General features: G+C 47.7%; 2 long non-coding RNA genes and 2 pseudogenes across 2 annotated transcripts in view; 1 reads left to right on the forward strand and 3 right to left on the reverse strand.

Moving 5' to 3' along the window:
• 2310043O21Rik (RIKEN cDNA 2310043O21 gene) overlaps positions 1-18,003 on the reverse strand; it is a 45,591-nt gene that overhangs the window by 21,112 nt on the left and 6,476 nt on the right. Inside the window, exon 2 of the long non-coding RNA NR_045757.1 lies at positions 16,573-16,859. This is a non-coding gene — a long non-coding RNA (RIKEN cDNA 2310043O21 gene). The remainder of the gene's footprint in view (positions 1-16,572; positions 16,860-18,003) is intronic.
• The window catches only part of Gm41309, a 33,755-nt gene that overhangs the window by 1,924 nt on the left and 13,828 nt on the right, over positions 1-18,003 (reverse strand). The gene's annotated exons all lie outside the window — the stretch shown is intronic.
• On the forward strand, positions 3,539-7,330 carry Gm29697 (annotated as a pseudogene).
• Positions 4,805-6,338, reverse strand: Siah1-ps2 (siah E3 ubiquitin protein ligase 1, pseudogene 2; annotated as a pseudogene).

An 18,003-nucleotide genomic window follows, 5' to 3' on the forward strand; every position in this document is an offset into this window, starting at 1 on the left:
TTCCTTGAACTAAATGGAGAGGGATAATAATAAATGGCTGATAGAAAACAGTGCACTTCTTGGTACTATTGTGTGTGTGTGTGTGTGTGTGTGTGTGTGTATGTGTCCCCAGTTCACAAATAGGTACTCTGAAAACACAAAGCTGTTGAGTCCTTAGTAAAAGAAAATGTAAGGTGAGTTTGATTCAGCTGAGACATAACAGCTTGAGAACCCCAAGCTGGGCTAATTCTGGAGACGGAAGCCCCAGGTCTGGATTTTTGAGTTGTAAGCTTGGCACACTTAGGAACTGCGGCTCTGGAACATTGGACACAGTAGGCTGGGAGTTGGATGGAGGAAGAGATTAAATAGAGCCAGAATAGTGAGTCTGACCTCACTTACTCTGACAGTGACCCTTTGTATGGACACAGTTGGGTGACGTACAAAGCTGGGGCGTTGTCAGCAGAGAGCCGGTTCAGATGAGGAGAGAAGGAAAAGGTAAGGCAAACGTGGTGGAGCCTGTTCAGCGCCTGCGCAGTCTTGGTCTCCCTCTCTGAGCCATGTGACCCTTGGGCTAGGTACAGCTGCAGCAGCAGCAGCAGCAGCAGCAGCAGCAGCCTCAGCAGCAGACAGCTAGCAAATAAACCCTCGAGCAATGGGTGCAGGATGGGGATGATGGCTCAGTGGGTTAAAGTGCTTGTTTCATAAGTGTGAGGACTTCAGATGCCCCGAACTCAAGGGCAGCTGGATTCGTGGCAGTCTGTAACCTCAGTGCCCCCGTGATGAGATAGGAAACAGAGACAGGAGAAATCTCAGAGGCTCTCGGGGCAGCTTCCCTGGCATGCACATCACTGAACAGTAAAAGATACCGACTCACACACAGACACAGACACAGACACACAGACACACAGACACAGACACAGACACAGACACAGACACACACACACACACACACACACTCTCTCTCTCTCTCTCTCTCTTTAAACAAATGAATGAAAAAGGAAGCTTTCAGTGTAAACAAAGTCTCAGAGGAAAGGCTGAAGAGCCAACTCAGCGGGGAGCTGTTCACACTTAACCTGAAGTGAGGAACTTGGAAACACCTTGGGAAGAACATGGAAGTGTCTTCCAGGCTAAGAGAACAACCATTGGGACCAAAAATGAGCATGTTTGTCCAAAGCTGGTAAAAATATCAAAGGATGGGAACATGAGCACACAAGAGTGACCCAGGATGTCCTCAAAAGTTAGATGGGAGTAAGGGGTAGGGGGATGAGGTGGCTCAGTGTATAAAGGTGCTTGCCACCAAGACTCATGTCATGTCCTGGTATGAACTCCCACAAGTTGTCCTCTGAGCTCTACAATTGACCAACTCTGTGTGTGTGTGCATGTGTGTGTACATGCACATGTGCGTTCGATGCTTCTGGAGTCTAGAAGAGCTTGATGAATCCCCTGGAGTTGGAGTTACAGTGGTTGTAAGCCACCTGACATGGGTGCTAGAAATGAAGTTCCAGTCCTCTGCAAGAACAGGGTACTCTCAGCCTCTGAACCATCTCTCCAGCTCCTGTCAAAGCCTTTCTTACTGGGATCAAGCTTATGGTAGGCCAGATTCCAGTTCTCATGGTGAGAACCAAAGCTTAGAAGGGAAGAGATTCGTGGCAGTGTGCAGCTGTAAACCCTGCACTTAGGAACTAGAGACCAGAAGGGGCCAACCTTGGCTACATACAGAGTGCAATCCTAGCCTGGGCTATCTGAGACTGTCTCAAATAACCAAAAACACCAGCAAAAACCAAGAAAGGAGCCAAGTGGTAGTGGCACACACCTTTAATCCCAGCACCTGGAAGGCAGAGGTAGGTGAGTCTGGTCTACAGAGTGAGCTCAGGACAGCCAAAGCTACACTGAGAAACTCTGCCTTGAAATGCCAAAAAAGAAAACAAAGAAAAAGAAAGAAGGAAAGAAGGAAGGAAGGAAAGAAAGAAAGAAAGACAGACAGACAGACAGACCAAGAAGGAAAGAAAAGGAAAAATCACCTTTTCCTCCCCCATGGCACTCAGAGCAACAGTCAGGTGCTCTGTCTTACCTGGAACTCTGAATCATGAGGGTGTACCTTAGAGAGGCAGCATCATTTAAAAGTGATTAGGATAACTGTTGTAGAGTCTGGAGTGCAAAGAGATGAGTGTTCACAAGCAGCAGAGTCCACATACAATGACCAACATCTGGATGGTGAAAGGGTGGGTCCCTTAGCAAGCCATTTTGGAGTTTGCTGCTGACGCCATCCTGAGCTTCCTTCCTAGCCTTCCTTCTTGTTCTCTGAGTTCCTGAGTCACCTATTAAGTAAATTCTTCTTCCATTGAAAAGTTTGCCACTGTTGTTTTCTGTGGTTTGAAAACAGCATCTTGACTAATACAGCAGGAACATGAGTCACAGTTTCAAAAGATACGTCTGTTAAGATAGGAGTGCTGGCCCGCAGGCTGAGCCATCTGAGGGCAGAGACTGGCTGAGCATCTGAGGCCAGCCTGGGCTAAATAGTGAAAGGGACCCTATCCGCCCATTGACATGTCTCTGTGTGCTGCCACAGGGATCCCCCAGTGACCACACTGGGTGGGGGCTCAGATCAGTGCCTCTTCAGGGCTCATCAGAGAAACTTTCTCTTACAGTGCTTAACACTGAGACCTACCATGTGCAGAGAGTGAGAGACTCTGGACCACCCAGTCCTCAGTGGGGCATTGTTATCAACCCCCACTTCTACCCCCTCCCCCCCAAGGCTCAGGGATCTATGTGGAAGAGGAGGCAGAAAGATTGTTGGAGCCAGAGGTGATGGAGGACCCCAAGGAAGCAGTGTCATTGGCACACAGCAGGGCTGATGCATATGTGCACTGACAGAGACTATGGTGGCATGCACAGGACCTGCACAGGTTCAAGCCTGACTGAGAGGAAGAGGTAGACATGAGCTCCCACCCCTAATTAAGAAGCTACTTACACTAGCTACTTGCTATCAAAGAAAAAGTAGTTTTCTCCGACGGAGTCTAACTGGATATACTAAGCATACTGCAGAGCAGGCCCCATGCCCAGGAGTAGCTGGCCAACACCAAAGTCTAGGATATTTTTGTTGTTGTTGTTTTTGCCTCTCTTTGGTTTATTTTTTGAAATTTTTTTGTCTTGTTCGTCTATTAATTGTTTATTTTCCATTTTGTGAGAATTTTAATATGTGGTTTCTGGGTTTTCTGTTTGTTTATGAGAAAGGGGGGAGAGAGAAATTGGGTGGGTAAGGAGGTAGAGAGGAGGAGAGGATCAGGGAGGAATTGGAAGAGGAGAAAATAGGATTGAAAGATACCGTATGAAAAAAATTTCAGTACAAGAAATGTTTAAAAGTCAAACCAAACCAAACAGAGCAAAGACATTACTGCTCTATAGAAACTAGAAGGCTAAGCGTGACATCTTCTCTAAAGGGAGAAGGGGGCTACATATCAGCCAAGAGCCAGCCAGAAGCAAAACATTATTGAGTATGCCAAAATAGAGTGACCTTAGGATAAAGAGTGGGCAGTCAGCAAACATCCCTGGCCTCAGGATGGCGAAGGAACTCTTCAGAACCCCAATCTGGAGCCTGGATAAGTTCCTAGAGCATCACCTCCTTCCGGACACCACATTTCTTCCTGAGGTCAGAGCAGACGTGGAGTTCATATGTGCTTTCCTGATGGAGAGATGCTTCCAAGGTGCTGCCCACCCTGTGAGGATCTCCGGGGTCGTGTAGGGTGGCTCCTAGGATGAACACACCATGCTCAAGGGTAAGTCAGATGTGCGGCAGTGGGCGCCGGGGCGGGGGGGGGGGGGGGGAGTGAGAGAAAACCCGTGTCCTGCCAGAGTTCCGGTGCCCTGGGTGGGCAGATGCGGGAGGACTGCTGCAGCTTTCCACGCGGCCCCAGGTGGGTGTGTGGCTATGTGAAGCCACTGACCCCATTCGGCAGGTGGTGGACAAGGGGCAGCTCTAGTTACCAGGTTCCCAGCCTCCAGCGTTCCACACTGGACACCACGGAGGAGCTGAGAACAGAATGCCCCCCCCCCCGGGGGCGGCTCATCAGCCCTGGGGGCTGAGGGGAGGGGAGGGCAGGAGAAGAGGGCGCTTGACGTTCCCACACAGGCGAGAGTGCTCCCACTCAGGCAAGAGTGCTCAGTCCAGTCTGTGGCTGGAGCACAGGAAGACCTTCCGGCAGGTGGTTAAATGCAGCTTGTTAGAGGAAAGCCTATCCTGTCATTCAAGCACAGCCGGCCATGATGAGCAATGACTTTTTGCTATTTTCTGCAAAAAGCTGTGCAATGCTTGTGTCAAACACTAGGCAGTCACTATTCATAATGGCTGTTGCAATTCCCTCATGAATAGATAGAGGAGTTGCTTCCCAAGTCTATGGTTTTAGAGCATTATTGTAGAAAGGCAGAGAGAAAGAGAGAAGATAGAAAGAGGGAGACCACTGGCCATGGCCATGTGGAGAGAGGGGGAAGGGAGAGAGAGAAGGAGGGCTAGAGATGAGAGTAAGACAGGTGAGAGCTTAAAGAGAGCAAGGAGGGGCCAAGCAGCCCCTCTTATAGTGGGCTATCAGGAGCATACCTGGCTATAGTCAGGTAACTGTGGGGGTGGAGTCTAACCAGAATGCCAGGAGCTTTGGACATTGTCTGTGTGACTGATAGTTACAGAATGGAGTTGGGGGCTCTGTGCTGTCAGCCACCTGTCTCTGGGAACGTGGCTCGCTTTTCTGTCCTTTGTAGAGTTTGCTTTCTTCCTTCCTTCCTTCCTTTCTTTCTTTCTCTCTGTCTTTCTTTCTTTCTTTCTTTCTTTCTTCAGAAAAGAAAGTCAAATTTATTTAATGAAAAACTAGAATAAAAATTAGCAAATACACACACATCAAAAAACAAAAATCAAACAAACAAAACAAAACTATAGCAGCACTATGTGTTGACTCACAAGGGGAAAACAGTGGTCTATGACCACGCAGATGGCTTGTCAGTTAAAGGGAAACCAACCACACACGTGCACGCATGAGTGCACAGACACACACCCCTGAAAAATTGTCAACAATACAATCAATCTACAGCAAACGCAAAGTTCAGAAATATTTTACAATGTTTCCTTTCTTAATACAAAAGATGCCTATTTTGGGTATATATATATTTTTTCAGTGGTTTACTGTTGAATTATTTTTAAATATATTAGTGTTATTACATGCAACTGTTTCCTGAATTAACAGCTTTTCTTTTTATTTACCTTCATGTCTAGCTTCTACCTACCAGGAAATTTTTAGGTTGGCAAGAAGATGGGTGCCTTATTCTTTGTGAAGTCAAATGCAAATTTTAAACACTGGCCAGAAATATTTGATTGCCATTTCAACACATGGAAATAGTTACATTGATGCCTAAATTGCCATTTTCTGCAAAAAGCTGTGCAATGCTGGTGTCAAACACTAGGCAGTCACTCTTCATAATGGCCGTTGCATTCCCCTCATGAATAGATCGAGGAGTTGCTTCCCAAGTCAATTGCTGCCCATGGCCATTTAGCTCAAGTCGATATGCAAAATTTTCAGCTTGCTTGCGTGTTCCTATCAGTTGTACAATTGCAAAGAACTGCTGATGACCATCATATTTTTCTTGTTTCTCCAAGACTAAAATAAAATGAAAGCCAAAACAAGACTGCATCATCACCCAGTCAACAGCACCAGGAAGGTTAATGTCTGTAGCAAGGAAAACTATGTCTTCTCCTTGCAGGGTGGTAATGGACTTGTGCTGATGCATCAGGTGGGGCATGACAGCATGGAAGGAGCCTTGCCACTTACAGGAAGCACCAGGGCAGGGGCAGGAGTAGGCCTGAACTCACAGAGCTCCTCGGGCTCTGCCTTTTCGGTGTGTGGGAGAGTTATTTCCCATCCAGAAGAGGCATATTTACAAGGGAAGAGTACTGAGTTGGCCACTTTCTCCATAGCCAAGAAGCGAGTGGATCCCAATGGCCCCTGGCAAGTGGGACAACATGTAAGTTTGGGGCGACAGTTGCTACAAACAAGATGGCCACTCTGACACTGAAGAATAGGTGGCAACACATAGTCAAAGCAGACAGGACACTCAAAAAGACTCGCCAAGTAATTGTTGGATGCAGTTGTGCCGGTCAAGGCAGGTACCCTCTGGGATGGTGGACACTTTGAGGTGCCAGTGGGTAATGCCGTAGCAGTCTGACAGCTCATCTCCGTGGGCAGAGAGCGCACCGCGGACCCCAGCCCCATCTAAGGAGCCCGGTCGCCACCTGCTGCACTTCTACCTCTCCCGGCGACTAGACAGATAGGACACCCTGGGCCACCGCCCTCGAGAGTGCACCCGCCAAGAAACCCCCTTGTAGAGTTTTCTACTGGGTCGCTGGAGCAAGTCTCATTCAACCAAAATAGGCTGCCTTTCATGGCCCCACAGTCAGAGGCCAACCTAGTGGTGTTCTTTAACCATCTCACTAGCTTTAAGGATCAGTTAAAGCGGCAGGGAGAGTTCATTGAGGAAACTCGGAAACTTCTGTGCCAGTTGCAGCAAGAGAAACCATTTCAACTGAAGTTTGAGGTCCAGAGCTCAGAGCAGCCCATCTCCAGGTCTCTGAGCTTCAAGTTGAGCTCCCAGAAGCTCCAGCAGGAGATGGAATCTGATGTGCAGCCAGCCTGTGATGTCCTGTATGAAGTGAGAAACTACACGCACTTTGACTCCAGTTAACGACAACAAAATCTACGCCCAACTCATCCGTGAGTGCACCACACTGAAGAAGGTTCTTCATCTGCTTCACAGACCTCCAGCAAAACTCCCTGAGGTACGGTGCACCCAGGCTGTGGATTCTCCTCTTTCTGGTCAAGCACTGGTATCAACTGTGTAAGGAGAAGCTGAGGGAGCCACTGCCTCCACAGCCTGAGTTAGGGCCCTGGAGTTGCTCATAGTCTACGCCTGGGAATGCGGGCCCCAAGACAGCTCTTGGACTACATACAGCCCAGTGCTTCTGAACTCTCTTAGAACTGATCACTGAGTATCTACGTCTTCATATCTACTGGACATGGTGTTAAGACTTTAAACACGAGATCTCTGACTACCTGTGCAGACAGATCCAAAAAGACATGCCTCTGATCCTGGATCCAGCAGACCTAACAAGGAACATGGCTGGTTCAAACTTACAGGCCTGGGATCTGCTGGCAAGAGAGGCTCTGGTCTGGATGCATTTGACTTTCTTTATGAACTGTGATGTGTCCCTTGTGAATGGCTGGGAAGTGCCACCAGAGAGACAAGAATGCGTCTTCCAGTGAGCACCACAGCACTTGCCCAAGAGGCTCTAGAGTCAGGGGCATGCACTCCTCTGCTGCAAGACCTTGACCTAGAGAGGACAGGAAGGTGCTCAGGGCTCCAGTGAGGGCCATCCAGCCTGTGATCAGACTCCAGGCTTCTGATCCCTGCCTGCCTATGGACACACAGCCCGCTTCGTCTACCGTAGCCTCCAACAGTGTTCTCTGGGAGTCAGACTCTGAAGGAAAGAGCACTCAGGTTTGAGTTCCATCTGTCCACCTGTTGAGAGGCTCTGATCATCAACAACAAACCACAGCAAGCCATGAGGGGGGGGTGTACACTCCAGGGATGAGTCCTCATACCACATAGAAACTCTTCCACAGCTGCACGAGGCCCTAGAGCCCTGGGAATCTGGCCAGTGTTCATCAAGGTGCACTGTTTCTTCAACATGCAGGCTGGGGTTATGGTGGTGCAGGAAAATAAAATTGCATGCACTTTAAAATTTATGACTTTAAAACTTAGGTGTATGTGTGTGTGGATGAGATTTGAAGTACTGAATTAAAGCAAAATGCATTGAATTTAAAAAAAAGAAGAAGAATAAAGAGTGGACCTCAAGGATGTTGTGTTAGAAGGCAGGCTGAGCAATAGGAGGAAGAGTTAACAGCTTTTGCCTCCTACGCAGGGCCAGGAGGTGTTACTGGGACCCGAGGACTTCCTGAGATGGGGCTCGGCTTTCTGAGGGAAGCTCCGTCCAGCTCAGACCTCTGAGGAAGGATTTCAAAAGGAGAGGTGCAGGTGCTCAGAGCTCCCGGGGTATGGCTCAGCCAGTGACAGCATGAGAGGGTTTCTGCCAGCCCCTGGGGATCTGGTATGGAGATAGAGCTGATCCGGGAATGCTCAGGGAAGCCAAAGCCAGCACTTGTAGATGCTACTTCTTGTCTTAGCCCAGGCTCAACTTGGTTGCAGCTCTCTCTCCACTACTGTTTGCTGAGCGATAATCTCAGCAATGGCATCTAGGATTGGAGGCTCTGCTGCTAATAAGATCACAGTGAGCACGGAGCCTCCAGGATGAATTAGGGCCCATATATGCTTTCAGGCTTCTTCCCTCCAGCCATGGAGGACACATCAAGAAAGTGCTATCAGGGCCTGGGCATGTAGCTCAGTGATAGAATGTTTGCCAACCAGTTATGAGCCTGGGTATCCAGTGTGCGTGTGTAAGCACACATGCACAAACACACACAGAATTTGTGACTGGTATATGTCAGTAGTCCTAGCACATTTATGACAGTAGTCCTAGTCCTAGAACTGTTGATCACCCCACTCCAAGGCAGAGGGATCAACAAGGCTAGCCTCAGCTACATGAGGCCCAGACTAATAAGCAATAAATGAAAGAAAAAGTCCCCATCTGGAAAACAGAAAAGAGGTCTAAGCAGACATTTAATATACAGGCAATGGGATCTTGGTCACCTCGACTCTGGACTATTCAGAAGTTTATTGTCTTAGACTGGAAAAAAAAATGGCTCAGCAGTTAAAAGCATTGCTGTTCTTCCAGAGGACTCTAATTTAGTTCCTTGAACCCACATTTGGCTGCTCAAAACTGCCTATAACTTTAGCTCTAGGGTATTTGACACCTCTGGCCTCCACGGGTGCCTGTTGTGATATGCACATGCATAGACAAGTTCATAGGCACACATATACATGATTTAAAAATAAAGTTAAAATAAAAGTTCTATTTAGAAAAATGATAGGAAGGAAGGAAGGAAGGAAGGAAGGAAGGAAGGAAGGAAGGGATGTCTTGAACTAAGGAGGGGGTTGTCCTGTGTGTGCTTAGCAGGTATAAGGCCATGAATTTGATCCACATTGTGCCAGGAGAGATGGAGGAGGAGGGGAGGAAGGAGAAGAAAGGAGAGGGACCTCTGCTAACAGCAATCTGAACAAACCAAGCTAAGGCACCACGTGAGTCAGAGACACCAGTGTGCTTGGCAGAGCTCCTGAACCAGCACACCCACTCAATTACTGGCTCACAGGTGGGTAAATTCGTGCCCACCCTGAGAGTGATTGCAAGCCCATGGCTATGCACGGCATCATTACAGGTTGTATTTATTCGGAACTTTAAATGTGCCAAGTGTTCTGCTGCAATGCATTATGGATGTGTGCTGATTGTAATTTTTTTCTTGTCTAATCTTTGGCTTTTTGAGACATCATCTCCTGTAGCCCAGGCTGGACTTGAACTTGTAGTTAAGGATGGCCTTGAACTCCTTCCTGATTCTCCTGCCTATATCTCCCAGGTGCTCCACCATGCCTAGCTGATAATTTCTATATTCTGGAGATAGGTCTCACTGTAGCTCAAGTTGGCTACCAACTCATGACTTTCCTCTTTGGCAATTGAATTTCTGTGATTATGGGCAATTGTTTCTGTCGTCAAAATGATTTACAATTTCATGGAAAGTGTCATAAAATTTTGAATGAAGAGTGATTTAGTTAAAAGGATTTTTAGCAGTGCTGTTTACTGTTTTTGTTTGGTTTATTTTTGCTTTGAGATAGGCCTCCAACTCTCTGTGTAGCAAAGGTATGCTGTACTGTCTTCAGTTTATGTGGTACCAGGGATTAAACACAGGACGCTGTGAATGATGGGCAAGACCTCCACCAATGGAGCTACACCCTCAGCCCCTGCATTCTTTCTTTCCTTTCCTTCTTCTTTTTCTTTTCTTTATTTTTCTTTTTTGTTTTTTTTTGGGGGGGGGTTGTTTTGTTTCTTTCTTTTTTTTTTTTTTTTGACATTTGGGGAGAGGATTTCTTTGTGTAGCCCTGGTTGTTCTGGAATTCACTTCATAGACCAGGCTGGCCTTGAACTCAGAGATCTGCCTGCCTCTGCCTCTGGCGTGCTGGGATTGAAAGCATGAGCCACCATACCCAGCTGCTCCTGCTTTCTTAAGTATGAGACATGTTTCGTGATAATATGGAATACTAACATTAGACGAAGTTACACTGTGAGCATAGGGAGCTCCCCCCGCCCCATCCCCCCTGTTTTTTGGAAACAGGTTTCATGTTCCCTGGGATGGTCTCAAACTCACTATGTAGCCACTGAATGTGTCCTCCCACTCCTGATTCTCCTGCCTCTACCTCCCCAGTGCTAGGACCACAGGTTTGCAGTACCACTCTTTGCTTACTTTTATGTGGTGCGGTGTGCACAGTACGCATCTATGTTCTGCCTCTGCATACACATGAGTGTAGGGAGGTGTGCAGAGGCCAGAGGGTCACACTGAGAATCTGCCTCAGTGGCTCTCCATCTTGTCATTTTGTTTGTTTGTTTTGTTTTGTTTTGTTGAGGCAGGATCTCACTATGTAGCCCTGGCTGGCCATGTAAAGCAGGCTGACCATAAGCTCACAGAGATCCACCTGATCCAGCAGTGTGAGGGTTAAAGGTGTCCACCACCCCACCTGGCCTTCCATCTTTGAGACAAGGTATCACATTGATCCTACAACTCACCAACTCAGCCATCTGGCTGCCCAGGAAGTCCTAGGAATAATCTTCCTGTCTGTACCTGCACAGTTCTGGGACTGCAGGTGTGCCATGCACCTTCTGCATGGTTGTAGGTGTGCCATGCACCTTCCGCATGGTTGTAGGTGTGCCATGCACCTTCCGCATGGTTGTAGGTGTGCCATGCACCTTCCGCATGGTTGTAGGTGTGCCATGCACCTTCCGCATGGTTGTAGGTGTGTCATGCATCTTCTACATGGGTGTACTGGCTAGTTTTGTGTCAACTTGACACATCTGGAGTTATCACAGAGAAAGGAGCTTCAGTTGAGGAAATGCCTCCATGAGATCGAACTGTAAGGCATTTTCTCAATTAGTGATCAAGGGGGAAAGGCCCTTTGTGGGTGGGGCCATCTCTGGGCTGGTAGTCCTGGTTCTATAAGAAAGCAGGCTGAGCAAGCCAGGGGAAGCAAGCCAGTAAAGAACATCCCTCCATGGCCTCTGCATCAGCTCCTGCTTTCTGACCTGCTTGAGTTCCAGTCCTGACTTCCTTGGTGATGAACAGCAGTATGGAATTGTAAGCCGAATAAACCCTTTCTTCCCCAACTGCTTCTTGGTCATGATGTTTGTGCAGGAATAGAAACCCTGACTAAGACACATGGGTAATGGGTTTTCTTCCTCATGCTGTGCACCAAGCACGTTCCTGACTGAGCCATCTCATCCGTCATCTCAGCATGAGAGACAGAGTTAGTAGGATCAGAAGTTCAAACTCAGCTACATAGTGGGTTTGAGGCCAACCTGCTCGATATGAGACCTTTTCTCAAACAACAACAATAATAAAAAACAAACAAACGAAAACACCCAGTAGCTTCCTTCTGGAAAAAGCTCTCTTACAGTCTGAAGCCTGGAGGTATAACTGTGGTAGAGTGGGTCTTTAGGAAGGCAGGGAGTCCTGGGTTTATCCCTAACACACAAACACAAGCCTAGTGTGTTCCTTTGGGCACACAACCCAGGCTGGGCCGAGCAGTTTTCCCCTGGGAACTTTCTACCCAAAAAGAGGGTAGGAGAGGGAACTCAGCCATAAGGGAAGAGGTCTTTCAGTCTGCATGAGGAGTTGCTTAGTCTGGAGCACAGGGGGCTCAACAGTCATCTCTCACAGCACCAAGGAAGGAACTCTCCCAGGTGATGACATCAGCAGGAGGGTGGCATGAAGTGGGAAGGTCGTGGGGGTTGCTGAACCCATGACTAGGAACTAAAGTCTCAGGATTCTCCTCTCCTGACCACCAAAGACTCTGCTGACAGATTTACCCTTGACTCCAGGAGACTGCCCTTAAGCCTACAGTCAACTATCTCCCCTTTGTTTGTAAACTAATTTAAGTTGTGTTTCTGTCCCTTCCTAATCAAGGGGACACACAGTCCATTTGTCAAGGTGACTGTGGAATTCACTGGATGCTGATGCTGATTTGACCTCTAACCTTGTGAGTGTGAGATTTGGATGTAGGGCTCCCTCTACAAAGCACCACCACCCAAGGCCGAGTATGACAATTCAAAAGTGTGAGGTTCACTCCTGCCTTGAGCATCAACTGGCCGAGAGCTCTTGGGGAAGATTTAAATTGCTTGTGCCTTAACTTCTCATCTAAACCATCTGTAAAATATTACAAGGTCTGTGTACATTAGATGGGGTTATAGACTTTTCCATTTTTCATATGTGTGTGCATATATGTTTTCGCCTATATGTGTGTGTGCGCGCGTGTGTGTGTGTGCATGTGAGTGCATGTATAGATGTGTACACTTGCATGTGGAGATCATAAGTTGATGCAGAAAGTCATCTTGGGTTTATCTTCTACCTTACTCACTGAGGCAGAGTTCCTCCATCAAATCTACAGCTAGTCAATATGGCTCATCTCGCTAGCCAGCTCGCTCTGAAGAGACCTCTGCCCCCACTTTCTGAAGCTATGGGTGGGCCTTCTTGTGCTTATATGGGATTCTGGGGATCCAAACTCATGTTTGCTGAGTGGTCTCCCTAGCTGGAGGAAATCCTATGTTTAAAGTCACAGGGCAGGGTCTGACATACAACACTGATGGAATAAGTAGAGTCCTCACACTTACTCTCCCTCTTCTGTCATGGATGTGCTCCAAGGCACCCTTACCTGTGGGATTCTATACTAGTTTGTTCAACCCAGACCTTGGATTCCTTTCTTCCTGTTTTTTAGACTGCTCAGTGAATGCTTAGTTTTGACAGCTCGCCTCCTCTAGCTTGGGATGATCTGTGCTTTGTTTCCTTCTTGCTAGAGGTTTTACCCTGGTCCCTGCTTTTCATGAATTTTCTCTTTACGCCCCCACGCTTGCCTTTCTCCCTTCTGAGATGCTCCTCATCCTGCTCTCACACAGGAACTTTCCTACTACACAGGTCAATGTGCTGTGCGTGTTTATTTTCTTTGGAATTGTCTCTCCTTTATAGACGAAGGTTACTTATCATCTGAGGACAAAACCCTTCCTGGTTGGGTCAGGGCATGCTCCAAACTGCCCTGTAATTGCAAGTCCCTATAATAATACTTTTTTTGGCCAGGACACAAACCATACTCAAGAAGTTCTTCCTGAGTGCTGAAGGTCAAGCAACTAGAACTTTCTCAAGCATCTAGAGGAGTAGAAGTCTGCAAACAAAGCTGCTTTTCCCGGAGCAACTGTCAGCAGCAGGTGAGTGTTCCTGGTACCTGGCTGCTAGTCTTGGCTCTGCTACCTGGAAGTCATCTTACCTCCCTCAGCCTCAGTTTCCTTCTCTATAGTATAGGTTTATAGTAGAACTGCCTTGATTTTTGTGGGAAATTTTTGTTTTAACATGTATTTACTGTGTGTGTTCATGTTTGTGTGTATACTCATGATTGTGTGTATGAGTGTGTGTGTGTGTGTGTGTGTGTGTGTGTGTGTGTCACAGGTTAACTCATCGGAGTCAGTCCTCTCCATCTGTCCAAGAATAGGCCTCAGGTTATTAGGTTTGGCAACAGGCACCTTTAGTCAGGGAGCTACTTCATCATTCTCTATTGTGTGAAAATTACATTCACCAACTTGGGGTTGAAGAGATGGCTCAGTGGTTAAGAGCACTAGCTGCTCTTCCAAAGGACCAGGGTTCAGTTCCCACATGGCAGCTCACATCTGCCTGAACTCCAGTTCCAGGGGATCCAGTACCCTCACACAGACACATATGCAGGCAAATATCATTGCACATCAAATAAAAATAAGCATTGAAAATTAAAAATAAAAAAAAATAGAATTTGCAAACTGGGCATGATGCCTATAACTCCAGCAGTAAAGAGCTGGGACAGGAGAAGGAGTTAAGTTAGCCTTAGCTATGTATGGAACACGTAGCCTGTAATACATAAAAGCTTGTGTTAAAACAAACCACAAAACAAACAAGAAGCAGTTTGGTAGCCTGTGAGTTGTGAAGTGCTGTGTAAACAGGAGCTGCTACGGTACCAGTTTCTACGAGACTCTGGCGACAAATGCAGGAGATTTTTTTTTTTCATATGCTTTGCACAGGGCCTGTGCAGCCGCACTAATGTAAGATGCTTTGCTAAAGAGCTACACAAAGGAGCATCTTTTAAAAGAGCAGACAAAGTTGGGGCGTGGTTGCACATGCCTTTAATCCCAGCACTGGGGAGTCAGAGGCAGGCAAATCTCTGTTGTGAGACTGAGACCAGCCTGGTCTAATATGAGTTCCAGACCAGCCAGGGCTACACAGTGAGACTTTTTTTTCTTTAAAAAAATAAAAAGGGGGGCTGGTGAGATGGCTCAGTGGGTAAGAGCACCCGACTGCTCTTCCGAAGGTCAGGAGTTCAAATCCCAGCAACCACATGGTGGCTCACAACCATCCATAACGAGATCTGACTCCCTCTTCTGGAGTGTCTGAGGAAAGCTATAGTGTACTTACAATAAATAAATAAATCTTAAAAAAGGGTGTGAAGCCAGGTGGCAGAGGTGCAGGCCTTTTATCCCAGCACTTGGGAGGCAGAGGCAATCGGATCCCTGTAAGTTCAATGTCCGCCTGGTCTACAGAGTGAGTTCCAAGACAGCCAGGGCTACACAGAGAAACATTGTTTTGAAAAAATAAAAGTGGGGTTTGGGGTGGGGTAGGCAAGTAACATCACTCACTCCCTGCCATGATCTTTCTTTAAAGTTCCAAAGAAAAGACACATTAAGACCCTCACTAAGGAGAAGTTTCAGAATTAAATTAAAACGACCCAGGTGGCCTTGACCTGGCCCTTCATGTACCGGACACCACCTGTAATCGATGCATCAGCCGTTGTCACCACCCAGCTTTAGTAGGGCCATGGAGCCCAGCCTGTCAGCCCTATGCCCCTTCCTACAGCATGCTTGTATAGAGGCTCACACTTTCCTTGATTGCAAGATGGGGCTACCTAAGTCCATAGCACATGTCTCAACAGAGCATGAGGAATACAAAGAGGTGAGTAACACTTCCCAGAGAGGGGAGATGTCACAAGGAAACTAATTTTAGAGCTGAGTACTGAAGGCAGACTAGATGTTGCCAGAAGGCAATGGGTGCTGAGGAACCCCACTCTCTGTCCCCCAGACTGGGAACAGCCTGTGCCTTTGACAAAGACATGAATGAGCTTGCTGTGTTCAGCAAAAGGCACAAAGAGATCCTGGCTGGAGTGAGGGCTGCGCAATTGGGAGGGGCCTGGCAAGCTAGCACTGAAGGGGAACATAGGAAAAGAGGAGGCTGGGGTTCCTGCTGCGGGGCCCTGGATCTCCCCGTAGGGCCCTGGTTCTCCACGTAGCTCCCCACAGCTTTGAAGAGGCATTGCTGTGCTGTCACAGTGGGATGAGGCTGTTAGGTGCTCTGCAGCCCATGTTGGTGTGAATTAAGTAACTTCCGAGTCACACTTAAAGCCAGACATGGTGGCTGGTGGCTGGTATCTGGATTACTACCAGCACTTGGGAGGCGGAGACAGGAAAATCGCCAGCCTGAGGTCACCAAGACTTACAGGGTTAAGAGCCTTTAAGTATTAAAGCCCAGTGTGTTAAGTACTGGTTTAGATCAGTATTTACAGCTGGTTTTCAATTTTCTAGCACTGCGTGTACTAGTGATAAATTGGAGCCCACTATTCAGCTTCCCCGAGCCTCAGTTTCCACTGTTTGGAGAGAATTAGATTGAACATAGGCTCTTAAGTCTCCAAATCAAGGCTCCTTCCCAGGCAACCTATCTCAAACTAAAAACCTAACGCATCATTCTTAGCTGCCCCTGGCTAATATGCATGGAACCCCAGCCATCCTCCCAGAATACACCTTTCTCCCTCACTTCCGCTTCCGTGGGCATCACCAGGCATCACCTCCTCTGCCTCTTCCTTGGCTACTGTGCTGCTCGGGTGACTCTTGCTGTGGCTCCTGTCACACATACCCTGCATGAACTGGGCAGAGCAACTACTTATTAAATCTCACATCACACCTCAGCTGAAGACCCGCAGTATTCTAGTCACTTGCGGTGAGCTCCAAAATCATTAGCACAGCTTGCAAGTCTCTGCCTGAGCATCTCTTAACTTCCATGTGCCATCAGCACCTGTCGCGCACCCTCAAGTGCCTTTGTCCCGGCCCTAGAACACTGATACCGAGCAGTGGAGCAGCTCCGCTGTGCCCGTTGCATTCCTTCTGCCTTAGATTTCCCTTCCCCTGCCTTTTCTGGGACCTTCTTGACTGCAGCCCCTCCTTAGATCGCCTTGCCTGCCCTCCCAGCCTGGAGTAGCTTCCTACGACATTATTCTCTATCACAATGCTCCTTTCTTTAGGGATTGAGCACAACTCCTTGTTGTTTATTTACTTACACTCTGGGTCTCCAGGGAACGATCTTGAGATGAGGAGACAAGGAAACCATATCGAGGCAATACTTCCAAAGGGCAACTCGTAGGTGCGGGTCCAGAATGTGGAAAAGAGTGAGGTGGGTTTCAAGTGCAGTCCAGCCTTTACTGCAGCCCACCGGGAAGCCCTGCTGTTTAAACTCTGCGTCTGGGTTTATTCCAAACCAGATGGACTCATTGACGGAGGAACCCAGTTAGGTTGGGATCCATTCCTGGGCCTTTCCAGCTTCCTCCAGCTGTCCAAGAACAGGCTTCTGGAAAGTTCCATGTGAGAAAATGCAGCTCACCAGCATAATGACCACAAAGCTACGATAATACCACTCACATTTTCTTCCTTATTTCTTCCCCCAATTTTTGAAATTAGATGGTCAGTCCCCTTAGTATTGCTTGTATGTGTATTATTTCAGGACTGGCCAGTGGGTACTGGATAGCCAGTTAGGGGGATCATCTCTCTCTTTCTCCCAGAATTCCTTAGTTGCCTGTAGTTCTCTGTTTAGGGGTGAGGTCTCATAAAATTGCCCCCTTCCATGTTAGCACCAAGGGAGACAGGCTCCATTTCAAACCTGGGGTTAGTCACAACCCACACCCAAACACCTGTTTTCACAGAGAGATCCTTTATAAAACATGGAAGAAAAGCTGAAGTAGGTTCTTCCTGACTCAGGCAGAAAACCATAAGCAAATGGCCTGGCAGGTGTAATTCTTAAGAAGGAAAAAGGAGCCAGGCAGTGGTTGTGCACACCTTTAATCCTATCACTCAGGAGGGAGAAACAGGCAGATCTCTGAGAGTTCAAGACCAGCCTAGCCTGGTCTAGAAAGTGAGTTCTGGGACAAGAGTTAAAACACAGAAACCCTGCCTTCAAATACAGAAGGAAGAAAAGGAAGGGGGGAGGGGGGGAGAAGAGGGGGAAGTCTTTGTTAGGATGGGCTAGGATGTGTGCTGGTATATTTGCTCCAGAGGAACAGAGGACAAGGAATAAGAGACAAAGACGGGAGGTAAAGGATGGGGGGAGAAGGGGAGGGGTATTTGTCCTGGGGGGCAATGAAGGACTGCCTCTGGATAGAGAGGAGACAGATGTGGCACATGGGAGAACGGCAGTTCATAAAGGTGCAAGGGGAACCTTGTGTTAGGATGAGGTGTTTAATTTTAATTAGGCATGCTAATTAGGTGACCCAAAGGGGGCTTTTGATTGCTGAACTTCAATACTTTGATAGCTGGACCTTGGTAGTCAGCCTCAGGAGGAGGCATTGGCCAAATAAGGGAAAAGACCTTGGCGGCTAGCTTTAGGAATGTAATCTAGCAGTTTTTAGGAAGGTAAAGGGAATTGGAGAGAAGGGCGAGGTCTGCTAGAGCCATGTTTACCATGCTTGGGCTGACCGGTGCTCATCCCTGCACAAGCC

This window comes from Mus musculus, chromosome 15 (assembly GCF_000001635.26).
Source record: "Mus musculus strain C57BL/6J chromosome 15, GRCm38.p6 C57BL/6J".
Classification (NCBI taxonomy): domain Eukaryota; kingdom Metazoa; phylum Chordata; class Mammalia; order Rodentia; family Muridae; genus Mus; species Mus musculus.